Source organism: Typopeltis vanoorti, chromosome 1, assembly GCF_054136105.1.
Source record: "Typopeltis vanoorti isolate ZY-2024b chromosome 1, IOZ_Tvanoo_1.0, whole genome shotgun sequence".
Lineage (NCBI taxonomy): Eukaryota > Metazoa > Arthropoda > Arachnida > Uropygi > Thelyphonidae > Typopeltis > Typopeltis vanoorti.
The window spans coordinates 87092926-87113102 of record NC_143549.1 but is presented as its reverse complement, the minus strand read 5'-3'; the positions used below and the strand labels follow the sequence as shown (position 1 = coordinate 87113102).

General features: G+C 34.0%; 1 long non-coding RNA gene across 1 annotated transcript in view; it reads right to left on the bottom strand.

Moving 5' to 3' along the window:
• Positions 1-336: 336 nt before the first annotated feature.
• Positions 337-20177, bottom strand: part of LOC150110178 (uncharacterized) — a 114372-nt gene continuing 94531 nt past the window's right edge. The window contains exon 3 of the long non-coding RNA XR_016548247.1: positions 337-616. This is a non-coding gene — a long non-coding RNA (uncharacterized LOC150110178). The remainder of the gene's footprint in view (positions 617-20177) is intronic.

The window sequence follows — 20177 nt, the reverse complement described above, 5'->3', positions numbered from 1 at the left end:
ACTGAGCTCCTAAGAGGAGAACGATTTTGTTAGCTGCACTTCCCCATTTATTCTAAAATCGAGGAAATCAATACGCCACCATTATTTATTCATATATAAATCTATGAACACAAATTATAAAGGGTGTCTGATTAATTATTAACAAATACATTAAATAAAAGCATTTTTTCTCATATTTTTCATATTATTTTATAATTCTTTTTACTTTCATTTATTTTATATATAAATTACTTAAAAATAAGAAACTAATCAGTGTTTATTCATTGTGATATTGTTAAAGCTTATCAAGGAGGAGATTTTTTTTTTTATTAATGTTTATATAGCAGAAGATGAAATCATTTTTAAATAACACATTTCATTTGTTTTTAGTTTATTTACTATTCTTCGAGTTTCTGTGCTTTTAAAACAAGAAAAAATATTTCTAACATTTCGTTTCTCTTCAAATTCAATTTAATGAATCAGCCTGTGAATTAAAATATTCAGAACAATTTTTTCACATATTCCAAAACTTCTGATAATTCTCCTCGGGAAATTTTCATTTCCGACTACTTTCTGTCTTTTTTTTTTTTTTTTTAATGCAATTTCCATGAACCGATCTTCTTCCAAAAATCCATGACTGTAATCAGAAAAAACAAAAGACAAAAGTTCAGTTAACATTATTTAAATGCTCATTAAGATTATTTACTTAAAGTAATTTGAATAAAATCATTTGATTAATAAAATAATTCAAAGAATAAATTTAATTTAAATTAAAGCAAATGATGTTGAAAGATTGCATTTAAAAGAGAAACTACAGAAGTTTAAAATAACAGAAAATAAAAAACTATCTGTTATTCCCTGAAAGGAATAAAAATCACGAAAGATACTAGATCTCTCTCTCTACATATGAATAAAGCAGATTTAGATCAACGGGATCCCTACTTGATTACTTTTTTAAACACCAGCATTGTTGCTGAGTAGATGGCGCTTCCGTTCACCAACAACCAATGGACTGTGGATGCCCAAGGATGTATTTGGTAGAAGATGAATTTCATTACCAGTTATTAAAAGATGGATGTATCTTAAAAAAAGTTGCGTGTAGGGATTATCCAATCCTCAGATTTACAATGTTTCGTAGATTTGGAATTCACATAAAAAGTAAATAGAATATTTCTTTGAAATTAATAGTTACAGATATAGTTGACAACTACGTGATAATTGTAAAACTGAGCAATGTGGTTCCAGTCAATAAGACAATAAACAGATTATCATATGATTTTCCGATTCTGATAGATTTTTGCAGACTAACTATACATGAATTTTTAAAATGTTGCAATATTCTTTTTTTTTTTTTTTTCAGTTGCTATTTTCACCTACCATCTCGTTGTTTTTTAAGCGAATTTTGCCAGGATAATTATAACAACCTAGCAACAGATAAATAGCGTAAAATTTCACTGTTTTTGCTTAATCATGAGAGCAACGGTGCAATTGCGTTTCCAAAAATTCATTACTAACGCATCCTATACAGCATGTGTAGAAAGATTTTTTATTATTGTTTTTAGATTTTGTTATTTCAGGCAAAAAAGTTGATCAACTGATTTTAAATTTTCAGCGAAATTGGGTGAGCCTAAAAGAAAAAAGAAACATCATCATTTGATTTGAATATCTGTCGATTAAAAAACAGTACATAAGCAGAAATTATTCCAAAGAATAGCACTAAATGGGATGAATAAAGAGAAAGAAAAACTAATGTTCGAGTTCGATAGTTCGAGTTGAACTTTAAATGGATAGTAGATGTTATCTTAATTATATAGGATCTTAAAAAGATAATTTTTAAACACGTGTGAAGATCGAGATCATACAATCTTGATCCCTTCAGAGGGCACTAAATTTTCCTTCACAGGAAAATTTAGTGCTCTCTGAACTTTATGACATCGCTAAATCAAACGCCTTAGAAATACGAACAGTAATTAGTGCAAGTTCTCCAAACTATTTTTCTTTAACATACGAACAAAAGTGGTTAGCAGAAAATAACGTCATGTACTTTCAATACATCGATAACATCCACACTTATTGTTATTAATTTTGAGGATTTTACAGGGTAATATTTTTAAAGTAAATTCTTTAAAAATTCTAAGGAATATTTAGGAGATAATTTAATGATTTTAAAAGCATGAATTTATTTGCATGCTAGAACGATTTCCCTTGTTTCTGAAAAGAGTTTTATAACTTTAAGCGTTTTTGATGAACCCTTACAACTTGTTAGAAACAAAGAGATTTAACTTAAGTATAAATTACAAAGTATTATTGATAACACTTCATACTAACATTACAATGAGTGATCTAGGATTTACACTCAACACAAAAACATTGCTAACAAAAACAGCAGTCCTATACAATGTCTATATCTTTTGATAGGATTGCTTATGATTTTCCTTTCAAGTACTCCTGTTTCAGTAAAGATGCCATAACCTTGATGTCTGAACATCTGAATATCACATTCCAATACTCTTATATTAGGAATATAGTTGAAAGTTATCCTTAAAATTAAGATTAAGTGTGTTTCAAAAACTTTGTTTTGATCTTAAACCTAATAGAAACGTTCAACGACGTATATCCCCCCCTCCACACACACACACACAAGGAAATGACAGCTATTTGCCATGGAGAAACGCATAAATAGATTATGTGTTTGCATTTCTATAATGTAAGTACTAAAATAGTCCAACACCTCAGTCATAAGTAATCAACTCCCGGTAATAGTCATTTAGATGTCGAGACTAGAAATCTAACAAGACTTGCAGATGATAAGACATTTTAGACAAGTAAGAAACTAAAGATAGGTTCCGACATTTTTTTTTTCCCCAAGTTCCCTTCACTTCATACTCTGAAAGTGAAATATAACGAGGTAGGTGTCGTTCTCTTGCGATCAAAACCAAAGACATAAATATTCTTGAGATAAGTACTACACTTTTACAAGATAAGTTGTCTTTAAAAAAATTTTTACTAAGGAGAGAGAGCAGTCGAGAGAGAAAGAAACACTCAACTACTCTCCTTGCCTCTCATCCTCAAATAAAAAAAAAGGAAGGAATAAAAAAACGAACCTTTAGAAAGCAAATTCTAAGATCCATAATGCCTCAATTTAACCAAACTTGAGCAAAGCAACGTTCATTTAGATGAGCTGAAAAACGTGGTCGAAGAATAAATGGTTCTATATCTAACTTTCCAGAGGCCGATGTCGACCAACATTGGATCATTAGTAACGATTGCTGAGGACTTTTATAACTTAAAAGTCGTTTATGACTACGAAATCGGGACTCCGTCTGCTTCATCGCTACCCAAGTGAACGCGCCGTCCATAAACGTCAAGAAGAAGGGAGGAGAGAAGAGGTAGGGGGGGGGATAGGAAACCTTTGACGTGATTCGGCTTACTTGTCAATGATCCAGGGCTCGTTATCAATTATAATCTCGGCGTTATTTATATAGATCGAAGCCACTGTTCTTGGATCTCATGCAAAGAGGCTTAAAACTCAAAAGAGGAAGGGGGTATAAAAAAAAAAAGAAAAGAAAAAAGGAGCCGAGAACGTGGGGGTAGGGGGGGGAAGAAAACCGGCGTGTCTTCATCCATCAGTAGAAAATGTCACCCAGCATGGAAAAGGCGGTACCCAATCAGTTCGCACGGCCTGGATGGAATGGGTCCGGTCCCTAATGAGTTGCTTATTTACATATACCCCAGTCATTAGCCAGGACCAGAAAGTGACGGCTTGTGACAAAGTAACTGCTGTGAATAATGGGAGCTTTGATGTGATCTTTCTTTGGTCTTCCCCGAAGCTGTGGGGTGGTTATCATTTTTCAAAAACTTGTCACTTACCGGCGCATGCAAGAATGTGACAGGTTCATATATATTACTGCGGTGACAGTCTTGTGGGGCGACGGATTAAAAAAAAAAAAAGAAAAAGAAAAAAAAAAGAAGAAAAAAAAAAAAAAGTCGCTGCCTCGACCGAACGCTATGACGCTACAATGAATTCTGAGCTGTCAATATGGGCGCGCCAGAGACATTATAGACGTAATTTCACGTAAGAATAAAACCCCTTCACCTTCTATTATAATAAAACATTAATTTCAACCAACATATTAAATGAATAGGTCGCACATCAATGGAAAAAGAGAGTATCGTCTGTGCTAATTTGGTATGCACTGGTTCCATTATTATTTTTGCTTCCCCCCCTCCCCCCAACTTCCTACCAAGACACGAAGACGTATAGATTTTTTGTCTGAGTCTGCAGATAATTTAGTAGTTAAGATGTTACTTTCCGATAATGTCCTTTCTTTAAATGCATCCACTGGAATAGATACATCGCGATGAGCCTATAAAAGAGCATTATGAAAGTCGAAGGAAATTAGCTCAACATACAAAGGATTGTTTTTAATTCTAGCAGACTGTCAGCACTATAATAGAGACGATTTTTCATCAATTTTTTTTTATTCATGCAAATATTATGCGCGAGGCAATTTTATAAGTGACACAATCGTTTTCTGACGCCATTATGTTTTGGAAAAGAGTTTGATGATAATAACATCGTAATTGAAAAACAAAACTACTCTCTTTCAGTCAACCGCATTATTTATTACCGTGTTTTAATCTATCATTTTATATGTTATGACAGCAAAGAGAAATATAAATTGTTTATTAGAATGCTATGATTATGCATACAGGACTCTGGATTCCTGAACCACATCTTTTATTTTTAGTTTTTATGATCATATAAGAAGACCACATAAAACACAACTTACACATCATTTGATTAAGGATTTAGTGATATTTTTATATTTTATTTTAAAGTTCGGCTGGTGATATTTTTTTATCTTCTTTCTCCGATAAGAATTAAATTTCATGGCTGTTGTATTCTTTACTAATTTCGATTAATAATTTTCATGTAAATACTATAATTTACTGCATTTAAATTTATAAAAAAAAATCCACTAATTTTTCGTAGAAATACCAAATCTTAACTTAGACGTAATTCACATTAATAAACCGTAAACATTTCATTCGTTCTTTGCCTAATTTATTTATTTTTTTAGAATTACTTCCTCTAATTTAATTCTAATTCCTTGAAAAATGGATTTCGAAATTAAATTGGATATTATTTAATTGTTATATTATGGAGTTAATCCCCATTACTTATTCAACTATAATGTAAAAGATTTTAAGGTTTATGATATATAAAAGATTTTAAGGTTTATGATATATTTTTGGAACAGTTTTAAAAAATATATTTTCAAAAAAAATATATAATTATAATTAAAATTTTTGTCTGATTTATTTTTCAGATTTACTTCCTCTAATTTAATTTCTTGAAAAATGGATTTCGAAATTGACATTAAAGTAGCTAATTGTAATTTTACCATTAAAATTTAATGGTAAAATTACAATAACGAAGTTAATTCTCATTATTTATTTAACTACAACATAAACAATTTTAAGGTGTATTCTACATTTTTGGAAATTTTTAAAAAAATTTGAAAAATTTAAAATATATAATTAAAATTTAAAATTAGTTTTAAATTACATTATTATTTCAAAGATAAAAATATTTATATTTAAAAATTAATAAAACTTTTATTGATAAAATAAAGCGGTTTAAAAGTGTATGAACTTAACCTACACATATGCATGTATGAAGGTTAATTTCTCCTCAACCAAACTTTTTATACATACGAAGAGAAATGAAAAAAAAAATAAATTAATAAATAAATGATGCTTAGATTGACATATCCTTCCGTTGTTTTCGTTATGGCAATGACCACGCAAAAAGAAGGATGGATACTCAAATAAAGGATATTATTTAAAATTTTTGGAAAAAATTGCATAATATAATTTAAAAATTCAGGTAAAGAATGGTTCGAGATTTGAGAAAAACAAGATAATTTTCCAAAGCTAAAGTACTACCGAAGCAATTTGATATCCGATTCCTTGGTCGCAGAATGTACATCTTATTTGAAAGGATCAGGATTCAACAGATGTCATTAGATGATACAAAGATGTTTTAGTCGTTTTCAAGAAAAACTGGGTTTGTCTGTATTAAACCGAGGTGTTGGTTTATCTCCTGTAACTCTGGGTTTCTTTCTTGCAAAACTACGAAGCACTGCTGAGAACATATGCGGTTGAAGATCATAACCTAGGATGCCTTAGGACCTTTAGTTGACTCGGTGCCGATTCTAAACAACTTAATGATACAAAGAGATTGAAAAATGAAACATTCTCATGTTAAATAACAACACACTGTTTCATACACTGTCTACTAGAAAACAATCACAATGACAATAGAAAATACTTAAACCAATGTCAAAACAACAATTGAAGAATAATAAAACAATGGCAAAACAACAGATAAATATTAGAAGACACACCATTGGATAAAAATTAGAACAACAACAGATAATTACAAACACGGACACAACACTATATAAATAATAAAACAAGATGCGCAAAAACAGATAAAAAACTAGAACCGTACGTACAATAGTAGATAAAAAAAGTAGAATGAAAGACAAAAACTAGAAGAATAGGACAATAACAGCAGTAGGTAAATGATAGAAATGACAGGAGCAACAATAGGTGCAACAATAGATGAAAAAACTAGCACAACAGGTACAAAAACAACGACAATAGATAAATACTAGAAAACACCATCCAAAACAATAGGTAAACCCTAAAACAACAACAATAGCAAGTGCAATTGCTTTATTACAATATCTGTTGTTCCAAAATTGTTTTAGATTTCACTAATGGAAAAAGCAACAAAAGCGAACCAACAAGAATTGGTTTACAACTGTTATTAATAAATAACTATTCATTTTTTTTTTTCAAGAACTGATGGTTATATGAACATTTTTATGAACATTTTATTGCATAATCTATGATGATGTAGAAATAAATGAGAATGATTTAAATTCAGTTTATTAATATTCAGACATTATGAAAAGCGATATCATTGCATTTCGCTCTCCAGGTGGCACTGTCTTCCATTTGTTTTTATACACAGTCCAGAGTAGATGCCCCTTGTTTACATACATTCCATTTCTACAAGCTCACTGAATGTACGGTGTATACTTTTTTGTGTAAAGTGATGTATTTTTATCCGATAACAATAACAAATATCTCGTTGAATAAACGAGCTCATATCAAAACACGAATCTAACAGATAATCTTATCAGTGGGTGGTCTAAAAAAGGAAACACAAACCTCCAGACCTGAACAGACTTAGATATAATCCTGACATTATAAGATGTGGTTTCATATTCTGTGACATCCGATGGTGTTGTTACTTGTCAAGTCTCCCCATCGCTGTTTGAATCCAAAGTTGAAGAATAATTTAAATCTTAAGAAAGCTGATCCATCAAGCATTATAAAGAAATCAAAACTAGGCTTCGTTGATGGCCTCAGTGTTTCGTCTTTTACCTTCCGCTTAGTTAAGTCCTTTATTCAACAGTCAGCCAATGTTCGGACTCCAAAAAAAAAAAAAGCATAAAAAAAAATACGGCCTACGTTCAAAGACCATCCTTTGCGAATCTGCATGATGTTATGGATTGTACATTGGACAGACAGACGTGGTGGGATCATTAGGTGCTGTCCAGCTATTGTTGTAGTGAAAGGGACCGCCTTCGACGTTGATTAGGGGGATATAATATGAGAGCGGCTTATTCTCTTCGCAACAGTCTTGCAAGGGAGGAACCTAATCACTGTACTCCGGTGTTTTTATAACCCCAGGATCTTGTAGACTTGTGCTGTTTAACATGCAAAAACTCCAGTTATTTGTGAAGAGATTTAAAAAAAAGCAGAATTTTGAAAATTTCCGGTATACATCCAGGAAACTTTAACAGAGTTCGACTCTAAAAGAAAGTCGAAGCTTATAAACACAAGATTAGAACTTTGTCTTGAACTAGGCTAATGATCAGTAGTTACCTTATTCTTAAGACTTTGTAACTTTCTTTTTTCTTTGCTTTTTTCGTTTTGTTAGCTTCTTTACTTTTGACATAATTCTAAACACCAAGACTGTAAGCTTTCGTAAAGAATGTTTCATATTTTTCCCTCAACTCATTCTGATATTTGCATAAGTAAATATAGTCAGGAGTATTAAGGCGAGAAAAAGGCTTGATGATACCGAAGAAAAATAAGGGAGAAAATGGCATTTTTGTACTGATCGAATAAATTGGAAAATATACAAAAGCATTGTATATTATTAAAACCGAAATTCACAATTCCTTCTTCTCTCTAACCCCCCCCCCTCCCAAAAAAAGAGGAGACAATGTAAGATTTTTGAAACACTCTCCATCCGAAACACATAAAAAAGACGGGGGGGGGATATAGAGTCGAAACCCACATTTCCAGTATTGGATCCCAAATTCCAGATGAATTTTTCTGAAGTCAAGTCCCGGTATGTGGAAAGCTATGCGACCTTGTTGACCCGATGCCTCATGTCAGCGTTAGAATCGATTGTTTCAACACCCCTCTTTATGCTGACGAAACGACAGTCAGTATGTGAGTAAACTGATGAAATCTTAGCGTTTCTGTTGATGAAAGAAATCCTTCTGTTTATGTCTGATTACATTTAGACGTTGACTAATGAGGTCGTAAACAGGGTCCGATTATTGACTGGAACGTGTTAAAAGACCGAAAGCAAATACAATGTTTGGCCATGAACCTAAGTCGTGTTAAATGAATTTATTGCAGTGATGGCTTATGTCAATTATTAAATTTCGCTAATCTTAACATATTACACTATTTTCATTCTTTATGATGAAAGAAGGAGGAGGAGGAGGAGACACTCTAATCGGCATAAATTAGATTTCAACTACTTTTTTTTCGATCTTACACAATCGTTGTTATTTGAATCTCTTTCTGAGGGCCTTTGATCCTTCCATCATAACACATCAGAAAGTGGAACTCCTAGCCTCAGTTTCCTCCTCATCATTCTAACCACATCCACCTTTCGGGTGCGGATATAAAGTTCAGTTGCAAAAGATAAGCCAACACTTTATTTTAAGAAACTAAAGTTTTTTGAATATGACAGCCTTATGATAACGTCAGGAGCTTGCTCCACCTTTGCCGAAAGTAGTTGTCGGTGTTGTGATATCTTCAAAGGGTAATTGTATGAAAACCACAAGTCTATTTGTTATAAGACTTGGGTTCAAGAGTCTATAAAACGTAATAAACTTTTCCAGACATTTTAACTGAAGCTAAGATGCCCGGTCTCAGACGGTGGTGGTGAATTTTCCTCTCCCCAACCAGCGATGAAAGCATGCACATAATTGAGAAAAGAATGATGTATTCGTGATACATCATTTTTGTTATTCCTAATCAGCTTTGGTGTCATAAATCTTCTAAATAACGATAACCTAAAGCGTAGCTATTGCTGAAAGCTCATCCGTCGAAATAGGTGTTAATTCCTATTCCTGTGGTCTCCTATGTTCATATATTGCATGTATTCTTCTGGCGAGTTTGTCTGTTTTACCGGGATGAAAAAACCCGAGTTTCCAAGAGAAAATAAATCACCTCCATATGAGAACGACTAACTCACCTTCAGATGAAAAGCCCTGATTTTTTTCCATCCCAAATGGAATTCGAACGCAGAACTTTCCAAACTTTCCAAAGAGTATCGTCGAACCTTACTAAGCTGCGAAGGCTCTTAATATTGAGTTAAGAAAGACAAAGATATTCACCAAATATTTTGTAAGACTGCTAAAAATATTTAATCTCGAAGAAAATCCCTTCGATGCAGAAGTCTCCTATGTTGAAGACCGCCCGCTCTACTAACTGGAAGACTGAAATGACCAAAGTGACTCAATAAAAAGATGTCTGTTGTGTAGAATAGATTTCTTTGGTTATATTAGCTCTTGTGCTGATATGCTTTAATAAAGTGGTTAATCATAAACAAAAAAAAATGAATAATCCAAGTGATATGATTAGACAATAAAACAGATGTAAAAAAGGCTTATAGAAGTTGCTTTCTTAGCAGAGTAAACATTTTGTAATTTTTATATAGAAATATTTCCATTCATAATTTACAGGAGGTGAATGAAATTAACAATAGATAACACTACCATGTATAAAATAAACTAAAAAAAAAAAAAAGTTAATCCTATCGACAAGAGTTAAAAATAAATAACCGGGATGAGACAGTTTTGATTGAACTTTTTTAAAAGAAATTACTTTTTTTCTTTACAGTGTTTTTAAAACTGAACGGTACCAAACCCTTCAGAGTTCAGATTTCTTATGACCCTAAAAGTCGACAACACTTGTTCTAAAAAAAAAAAAAAAAAGCGGTGCACGCAAGTCCCAGATACTTCCTTCCCCCCACCCCCTTATCCCACACACGATGACAACTACTACCGACAAGAAAGTCGACAAGTCGTAGTTCGATGACCAATTGTTCATTTGGAGGCACACCTCAGTACAACAGCCATCACGCGCTACTGTGACACACCAGTGGTGAACTGTTGTCGTGTATCGGTTGACGACAGCAGTACCAACTTCTGCAACATCCGGACACGACACGTTGTCCCGACCTCAGCCGTCAATCTCATCACACTGGACATCCGTAGCCGGGGATTAAAGACTGACTCATGCTAATATCATATACATGCCAGCCATGGCCGACTCTAATATTTAGCCTCTTGTGTATATAAATAGATATATAGCTGAGACCCTAGTGAAGTAGGGGGCAGAGGGGACGGAGGGGAGGGTACGAAGTGTAGAGAGGGAAAGAGAAGGGCTAGATGCGTCTGCTCTTTTTTTTTTTTTTCTTCCTGCCAAACAGACTTAATTAATTTAAGAGGATTAAACTACACCACTCTTTCGGCTAGGCAGACCAACAAAGGATTTGCCGTCAAATGGCTTTCCTTTCGCTGTCAACGCAATATCCGGGGCACTTCACAGCTGTGTGTGTATGTGCATTCCCCGCTTCCGACACGTGCCGTGATGCTACGATTGTCGCCTGTGGGTGGACACACAACGTACACAAGAGATTTTAAGGTTGCCGAGTGCAATGCTGTTGTCCCACCACTGTTGGATCACTTTGGACATTCGTGGAAGGACTGGTTACACTCGAGCGATATTTAGCCCACATTAGCAGGAATTATAACGCTTCGTCTCAAAACGCATGCGCAAATGGGACATTTCTTTTGTGAATATGCAGTGCTATGCAGCTATTGTTATTTCATGCACGTCGGTTGCTATATTAATTTTCCTGATAATGTTATTATGGAAAAATGGCCTTTTCGTCACATATGCTAATTGCTATAATATTAATTTCCAGAGTTATTGGATATCTGAAAAATGGAGGACATTCCTTTCTTGTCACACGTCCGTTGTCGTAATGGTAACTTCTACAGCCTGCAAAATAGAGATGTCTTCCTACTCCTCCATGGCATTTCAAAAATAGACTTTTTCGCAAAGAAATGAGACTAAATTTCATATTAACTACTATTAGAACAAGCTAATAAGTAATAAACAAGTTTTAATTGATAGATTAATTAAAAACATATTTTATTGTCTCATTGTCTTTCTTTCATCTTCGATTTGTGATCATCCGAGAAGTGATCATCTTAAGATGATCACTTCTCGTCCTCCCATATTGTGTTATTTGTATTGTAGAGTAGGCTTAGGAAAATTATTTTTTTTCCTTGTTATTGCAATTTTTGTTGTTGCTGTTACACAGATGATCGTTTAAATACATTTTACTGATCAAACATTCTAACGGAAAAAAAATTAAAGACAAAATTATAAGTATTATTGATGCTATATTTTAGTTAGCAGGAATTTTTTCTTTTTTTAAAATTTCTAATTCTAAACAATGAATTTTAGAAAAAAAATTAAATTGTGTACTAATATATTATTAACATGAGTTATAAAAATTGTAAATTCGAGAGTTTAGTGAAAATAATTTATTGAAAATGGAAAACCATGAAAGTCAATACCGAGTAATGCGGGGAAAGTACATTCACAGGGAAGAGAATAACATTATCATGTAATCTGATAAAGCTAAACAGGATTCGTATTTTGAAAATAGACTGTCGATCTTTTAACACTAAGTGAATTTTCTGAAAATTCATTCCTACTTTTCAGTAAGAAAAAAAGCTATTTAAATGAAGAATCTCGATTTTCCCCTAATAATTTGATTTACATTTTCATTCCAAATGTATTGGTGACAGCTTATTTAATTTGACATAAAACGAATTTCTGTCCAATTTCCTAAACGAAATTCGTGCAGAATATTGCGAAGTGATGTCACACATGTAAATGCGAACATGAAGGGCTCTTTTCAATATTAAATGAATATATATTCATGATCTTTTTTATCCAAAAATGTAGATAATCCAATTGCGAGTAACAAAACAAGAGTAAAATATAGCTTTGTTTGTGTCTACTTGCCGCTATTACGGTATTGTTGGAGAAGAGAGTTCACATTCCCAACAATTAAAACAATAATGTAATCCAAGTAGCCGCACCGCAAACGAAACTCCTGCTTACTTTTTTACATAATAAGATATCACTTATTTTAAAAGCAGTTGACTAAAAAGAGTGCAAAAAATAATTGGTTCGAAACCGGCTTAAGATTAACTCCGAATCTTGATCATACAGGACTTCCGCAAAACAATGGCGGTATTTTAAATGTAACCACTTATCAAATCGAAATCTTTTGGTAGCTTCTTAATCCAAGTTGTTCACAATCTCGATGGCTCTTGTGCGCATGCGCGACCATCTCTACGTAATTAAGTGATTCAAACAAACAAAAAAAAGTACTGTCTTAGGTTTTGATATTACATCGGTGTTTATTCATCTACCACTACAAGAGCCACATGATCTTATTAAGCCTAAATTTTCCACTGATTTTGTGTATTCAATTTTTTTTTTTTTTAATTTTACCACGCGCATTGGACACTCTTCCACTCAAGACTGAATAAAAGAAATAAGCAGTACTATATGGAAGACAAAATTCTAAGAGGTCATCTTTGAGAAGAAAGATGGCCTCTTTCTGATGTATTCTTCTGAACATTTTTCTTAATCTCAACAAGTATTATTGTTGCATTCATTTGGGTTTTGTGCTCGCAATACGTCAGTCTGAATCCAATGAATATCGGCAACTTTCATGTAATTTTTCGTGTTTACGGTGAAAAAAAGCTCATGAAATAAGTCACATTTTGCAGTACGCAATGTATGAGTCAATGATTCACGTATAAAAAGATCTTAGGCTGAATTCACCTGATGATAATGGTAGGAAAAGGTGGTATAATCTATTCTAAGAAACCGGAAATGGCGAAAACTGTCTTACAGTACATCTGAGAACAACACTGGATGGTCTGCATTACAACACCTTATAGCTCCACATTATAACATACTAAACCGTCGTTATTCGTGATTCTTTATTGACAAAACTTGTGAATGCAATCAGCTGATCAACCATCTTTAAAAAAAAAAAAATGCGAGTTCATAAATTGACTTTGTAAGAAATGAACTGTCTTAAAATTAATAACATTAATAAATGATGGGAAACGTTTTCCAATAAAAAGATACTAATCATGATGATTGAGTCTTTTATTTATTTATTTATAGTTACGGCAGAATTTATTTATTATTATTTCCAGCATAAACGGGATATTATTTCTAAAACAGGTCACATTAAACTGATCCTAATCCTGATTTACGCTCACGCACTTTACCGTGTAGGCATTCGAAACCAAAATCCTTACGGAATAGGTTGGTTACTTCTTATTCCGGGGGTGTCTTATACCTGTAGAAGTGTGTGTGTGTTCACGGGGGTGGTTTGCTGTTCTGAGGGACGAAAAACTCGAGTTTCCGGGTGACAAAAAACCCTCTACCTCCGTAGGAGACCGGCTAAGTCACCTTTAGTCGAAAGAGACCAGATAAAGGTTCCTCAGGTCACTGACGGGAATCGAACCCAGGTCTTTCCGACCAAAGAGCTTCGTCTATAACTACGGATATATAGTTTAATGGAGCTACGGAGGCTCCATTAAACTATACATTGAAATAAATTTAATGAAATCCCAAATACTGAATTGAATTTAAAATCTATCCAGTCGAGAAAAGGTGTTTGATTCATACGTGTTTACGGACGAAAAAAATTTGATAATTTTTTTATCAATCAAAATTACCAGATCTGCAGTTATAAGCGCTTTCTTATCATCCACGAGCCTCACTGAGTGAAAACCGTTATGCGCTTTGTCTATCCATTTACATAAAGAATTACCTAATTCTTTCTTTTCGTTTATCAGCCTCTCCCATAAATTACTATCCATAGTTTCTTAAGTCTCATCATAAATTTCACCATATGTTTCATATATTTCTTAAGTTTCATCTCAACGGATCCAGGATCACTTCCTTTATTTTACAATTGCCATTATTATAAAAATTTTATATTTATTTAAAGCATGCGAATATTCATGAGAGGTTATTAAAATTTTATTTGGGAAAACAAGAGAAAATCAGAAGTTTCTCTGGTTTTCTCCTCACGATCCAAACCATTGAGGTTTTGGTTATCTTGGTTTAAAAATAAGCTTATATTTTCGATTTTCCTTCGCAGAAAACTGAAATGGTATGTAATAAAACAATAATAATAAAGGTAAAAACCAATTATAATAGATATGGTATGAAGGTCAGCAATAAAAAGACAAAGACAATGAAAATAGGCAGAATCATTGAAAATGTCAACTGTGTTGTGAATGGAGAACCTGTGGAACAAGTAAAACATTTCAGCTACTTAGGCACAATTTTTACTGAAGATGGTAAACTAAATATAGAAATAGATAACAGAATCAGCAAAGCTGGTATGGTGGGAAGTCAATTGAATAAATTCATATCGAATAAGAGAGAAATTAGTCGGAACACTAAATTAGCGGCATACAAGACAGTGTTCAAACCAGTTTTAACTTATGGATCTGAGAGCTGGGTCAGAAGTAAAACACTTGACCAAAGACTAGAGACCGCAGATATGAGAGTCCTGAGAAAGATTAGAGGCGTGAACAGATGGCATCAATGGCAATATCATATTTAAAACGAGGATATTAGGAAAAAACTTGACATTGTCAGCATCCAGGAATGCGGTAGCAGAGCTAATCTCAGGTGGTATGGTCACTTAAATAGAATGGGAGAGGAAAGATTAGCAAAACAAGTGTTCTCTGCCAGGTTGGCAGGAAAACGACCCAGAGGAAGACCAAGATATAGGTGGATTGATACGGTACAAAGTGCCTTAGACGATAGAAATATAAGATCTGATGATGTTGGAGTTTTGACAAGTAACAGACTGATTTGGAGGAAAATTGTAGATAGGAAGTTAGTAATGATGTAATTTTTTCATGTAGTACTGTCATATCCTGTACACCCCTTGAGGGTACATTTCAGGAATTTGATGATGATGATGATGATGAAAAACTAATTGATTTACAAAAATCCCAGAATGATCGCAGACGTTCACTCCTAATAAAGAAGCCAATAGCAATTTCCGTTCTTCATTAGCAAAAGGATTTTCAGGGGAAAATGAGAAGCATGTTGATGAAGATAAATAAGGCATCATTTTATACGCTGCAAAACTAATTTTATCGATCTTCATTTTAGAAATTGTCACATTCTCTTTAAAAAATTTTTAAAAAAAATGTAAACCAGACATATTGAAATAGAAAAAAGACTGAAGAAGGAAATTTTCAAATATTCACCTTTAAACAAATAAATCCGCTCTACAATAGATTAGAAAGAGTGCAACAGGAAATGAAACGAAGAACTCGAGAATAATCAACATAACTTATTCCAGGAAATGTGCACCGAATGCACGTCAATTTACCTATCTAATAGGAAAGTGTACCCTTCGGACATTGGAAATGGAAACCGACAGAAACAGACCGCATAAAAATCCATCAAAATTGTGCCACAGTTTTAATGGCGAAGTAAACAAAGTGCGTAATAGGAAAGACACAAATATTAAATCCAGTCATACAGAACGTAATTTTGGACAATCTATAAGATTATTTGAAAATGTTGACCAGTAAACAACTTATTTGTGTTTATTTGTATGTCAACTTCACTCACAGAAAAGACGAAACGAGTACAGTAACACATTGATAGGTCAAAAGGTCAAATATGTGAAACCGTATTACGGAGACTATGATTTCCAGTGATGTTCAATCAAGAGTGATTAGGGATGTCTTCAATTCATATTAAAACAATTTATGTAATGAATTGAAGTAAGGGGGGGGGGGGTGTTTCCAGATGAGGATTTGTGTATTGTTTGAAAGAATTCGTCGTAGCAAAATGCTTTAAGCAGATTCTTCTTTGGAAGATGTGCACTATTGAATAATGTTTTAGGCGAACAATGCTTTATACACGTGATGCTAGCATCGCTAAGATCACGTGTGTATAAACGAAACGCACATAACACAAAAAAATACGAAAGTTCACATCTTGTATATATTGCAACCAAAGGTTCGTTCATAAAACAGGACAAAGTAATAAAATCAATTAAAATATTTAAATGAAATATATTGATATTCGTAAATAATTTATTAATCAGGAAACAACCACCTAATTCAAATCGAAATTTCTTTCAATCACTCCTTCTTATAGTCGCTTATGAATCAATTTAATTAAACGTACAAAGCTGTTTGATCATTCTCCCTTCTCTCTTTCACATATATTAATGATCTCGTATTATCCATTGATATCAATAGATCGTAATATTGAATAAAAATCTAATCATTAAGGCGGGTTTTTTTTTTTTATGTTCTGAGCTCTCTCTAAATTCATCAGTATCGGTGGTATAATTTTGTTGTCATTTGATTGTGCAGCAACAACAAAAAGGAAACAAAAATGGCCTCTCAATGTATGCGCGCAATTGTGTGCTTCAGGCAGAGCGTGAGAGCTTTGTTCGTTGATATGCTAATTAAGCTTTAGTCGTTAATGTTTGTTGTCGCTTGCGTAAACCATCCTGTTCTTGACTTATTAGTCACTTGATTGTAATCAATATCCCTCATTTAAAAGCAGGGGCACACGTTAATTCGATGCCTGTGACTCACGCAAGGAAATTTTTGTTGTTTTAAACGAATGTTTTAGCAGTCGTGTCCCATGTAGATTAAAAAAAAAAAAAAAAAAAAGCTGCCTGTTTAGAATACTGTCGCTGTAGCAGCTAATTTTAAATCTATTCGACTAATTGTTAACGCAGTTACTTAGCGAGAAACGTTTGTCACATCAGGTGCCATTGTTTACAATAGTTATTTTAAATCATTCTCGGTAGTGAGATGTCACGCGCTCCATTGTTGCCACTCGCGTAAGGATTATATCACGTGCTAGATTTTAATAGCCTGTAAGAAATTGACATTATTAAGCCTGTTAATGTTTTTAGATTGCTTATAGATTAGCGTCATTATTTTATTAAATAAAAATTGCTTGTTTATTTTTATTTTTATTTTTTTACTTAGCAGTTAATCAATTGCAAGTATGGCTCTGAATAGGACATGACATATAATCTATCGAGAAGAAGAATTGATTCTGATACTATTTCAGTGTAATAAAATTTATCAATTTAAAAAATTTTTTTTTTGAAAAACTGAAAATTGCGATGAGTTCAGAAACCTTGAAAACTGTAGGCGTTAGTGTAATACATAATAGTAATCAACCTTGATGGTAAACTGCGCAGTCGCTTTCTGTTAAAACAAAAGGAAAGTCCGCGTAAGGGGGCCACTGTAAGAGATTGGGGGGATGCAAAAGAAGAAGAATAAGGGGATGAAAAGGAGTGAGTTAGAAAGTCGTCTTAGCCAGACTGCTAAAGTACACTGGTGCATGGCTAATACTGGCCGACAGTGTTAACTGCATCGAAATGCAATATTTGCGGAAGCTGCCTCCTTTGCAAAAGGGGGTTGGGCTCTACTCACCTTATGTCACACTTTCCAGCTCGCTCCGATCCGGAATGACACTTCTACTTTGGACTCAAGCCTTCCATGAAGTTCGTTGTTACCATTCATATCGACACTATTGGAGTTAGGCAGTCAGGCGTCAACTCCTATGCACGCCGAGGGATACAACAGCGCACATTTCGGTGTCGAAGCACAGGGATCAGTATCGAGGTTTCAGGGGGAGGCACCCGTGCGCGTCATCCCAGGGAATTGGGCAGGTCCGCGCCAAATCGCGCTAAAATTACTTGTTAATCAAGAAGAGAAGAGGCGTGGGATTTGCAACAAAATGCCACGTTTTATGCCAGCACATAGCCCAGTTAATGACTACCCAGTGGGGCAGAAGACGAGAGAAAAGGACGGGGAAAGTGTTTGCGACAGCACCGACTATAACCGGCGGAGAAGGCACTGCCGTGTTTTCTTGCATGACTGGGTGCTGCCAAAGCGCTCGCGCGCCGGCCAAAAAGAAACACCTCGGCCTTCGGACGCCCGCCTTGCGCAACGCGGCGTGAAGAGCTTGCGTCACCGGTGTCAGCACGAGAAGCCGGGGCCCCGAGATAATTAAACGTGTCACCTCAGGACAAGTCACTTACCTCGTGTGCGGAGTCCTCCCCGTTGCCTCCGCACAGCTTTACCGGTGTGAACGGACGATTTCACTGAGATTCGCTCGCTGCAGTTTCGCGGGCTCAACATCGCTCTTTCCGTCCTCTTTTCTCTATTTTCCCCCTCTTCTTCTTCTTTTCCCCCCCACCTTCTCTTTCTATCGCTCTCCCGTCAAGCCGTCCGGAAAGAAGAACGCCATTTCTTACGCCACATTCGGGGGGCACGACCCCGGACTAAGGCAGCTACGGAAGGTGAAGCTGTAGTTCGATGATTTTTCTGGCCTCCTAACATGAGCTTGTCTGTCAAATACACAGTTCTGCGTGTGTGGTGCCTTCTCTAACCTTTTTTTTTTTTTTTATTCTTTCTTCTTCATCCCTCTATGGTCAGCAGACCAAATATTCCAAAGATGATGTGTCCATCTTTGGCACGTTGTTGGAATTGGCTGCAACATCCGCCTCTAGAGGGGGGAAAAAATAGGAAAAAGAAATCCGAGATGCCCAAAGCGCCAATACGCATGCCTAATGCAACAATAGAAAGCACAAGAAAAGTGACCAGTTTATGAGAGCATCACATGATCGCTATTACAACAATGATAATATTTAATTCAACAGTAGCAGCGAACCATCGCATTAACAAATGTAATATGCAACTGTAATTTACAGATAATCATCGATTAAGATATAAACACACAGTTCATAGATTAGCATGATATATTAGAGATTTATTATGCGATGTTCACTAATTGTTATCCAGTCAAAGAACAATAAAATAAATATTAATTTCGAAATCTCTCTTTAGCATACGAATTTTAGCTTAGGATCAATCAAATGATATCTGACGTAACCTTAGTTCCTTTCATTGTCACTTTTATGCACGAACACGTGTTTAATCTTCACGTTTAGCATTTTCCAAATACGCAGCAGCTATATCGAGGAGGGGAGAATCTTTCACTGGGAGAGAACTACGCCTAGCTTTATAAGAATCCATTTTTGTTAATCGCAATTAAAATTACAGTTTTAGAAAAATATTGTAATTTAAAAAGAAAAATACGGGATTCTCATTTTTATTTATTTTTTTATTTTTTAACAGTTTATATTTCTATTAGCTGATAATAACAATAAAAGTGAGAATTATTATCGTATTATTACACAAAAAATAAATAATGAGATTAGTTGATTTTTCGAAATAATATTTTCATTGCGTATGAAATTTGATTCTTCTAGAGAAACATTACACAAAGCTATTATTTTTCAACGCGATATTGAAAAATTATGAAGTATATAAGAAACAAAAGCTTATATACCTCCATTTTAAAATGACAAAATTTTATTATTTGTTGATGAATTGGTAATCGAAGTTCATTGGCTATCGAAAAAAATAATTGAAAATGTTTTTAATACTTTATCGGAAAAAAAAATCTTTAATTTATTTATCAAAGTGCTTTTCAAAAATTCAAAATGATTTCATAAATTAAATCATTTATATACAAAATTATCCGATTTTTGGTCAATATTATCCCAATACGCAACAATCATTTAATTGTTTATACGCAACAATCATTTAATTGTCAATATCCCAATACGCAACAATAAAGGATTGATTTTCCATCTAAACAGTAACGAGAGTTTATAGAGA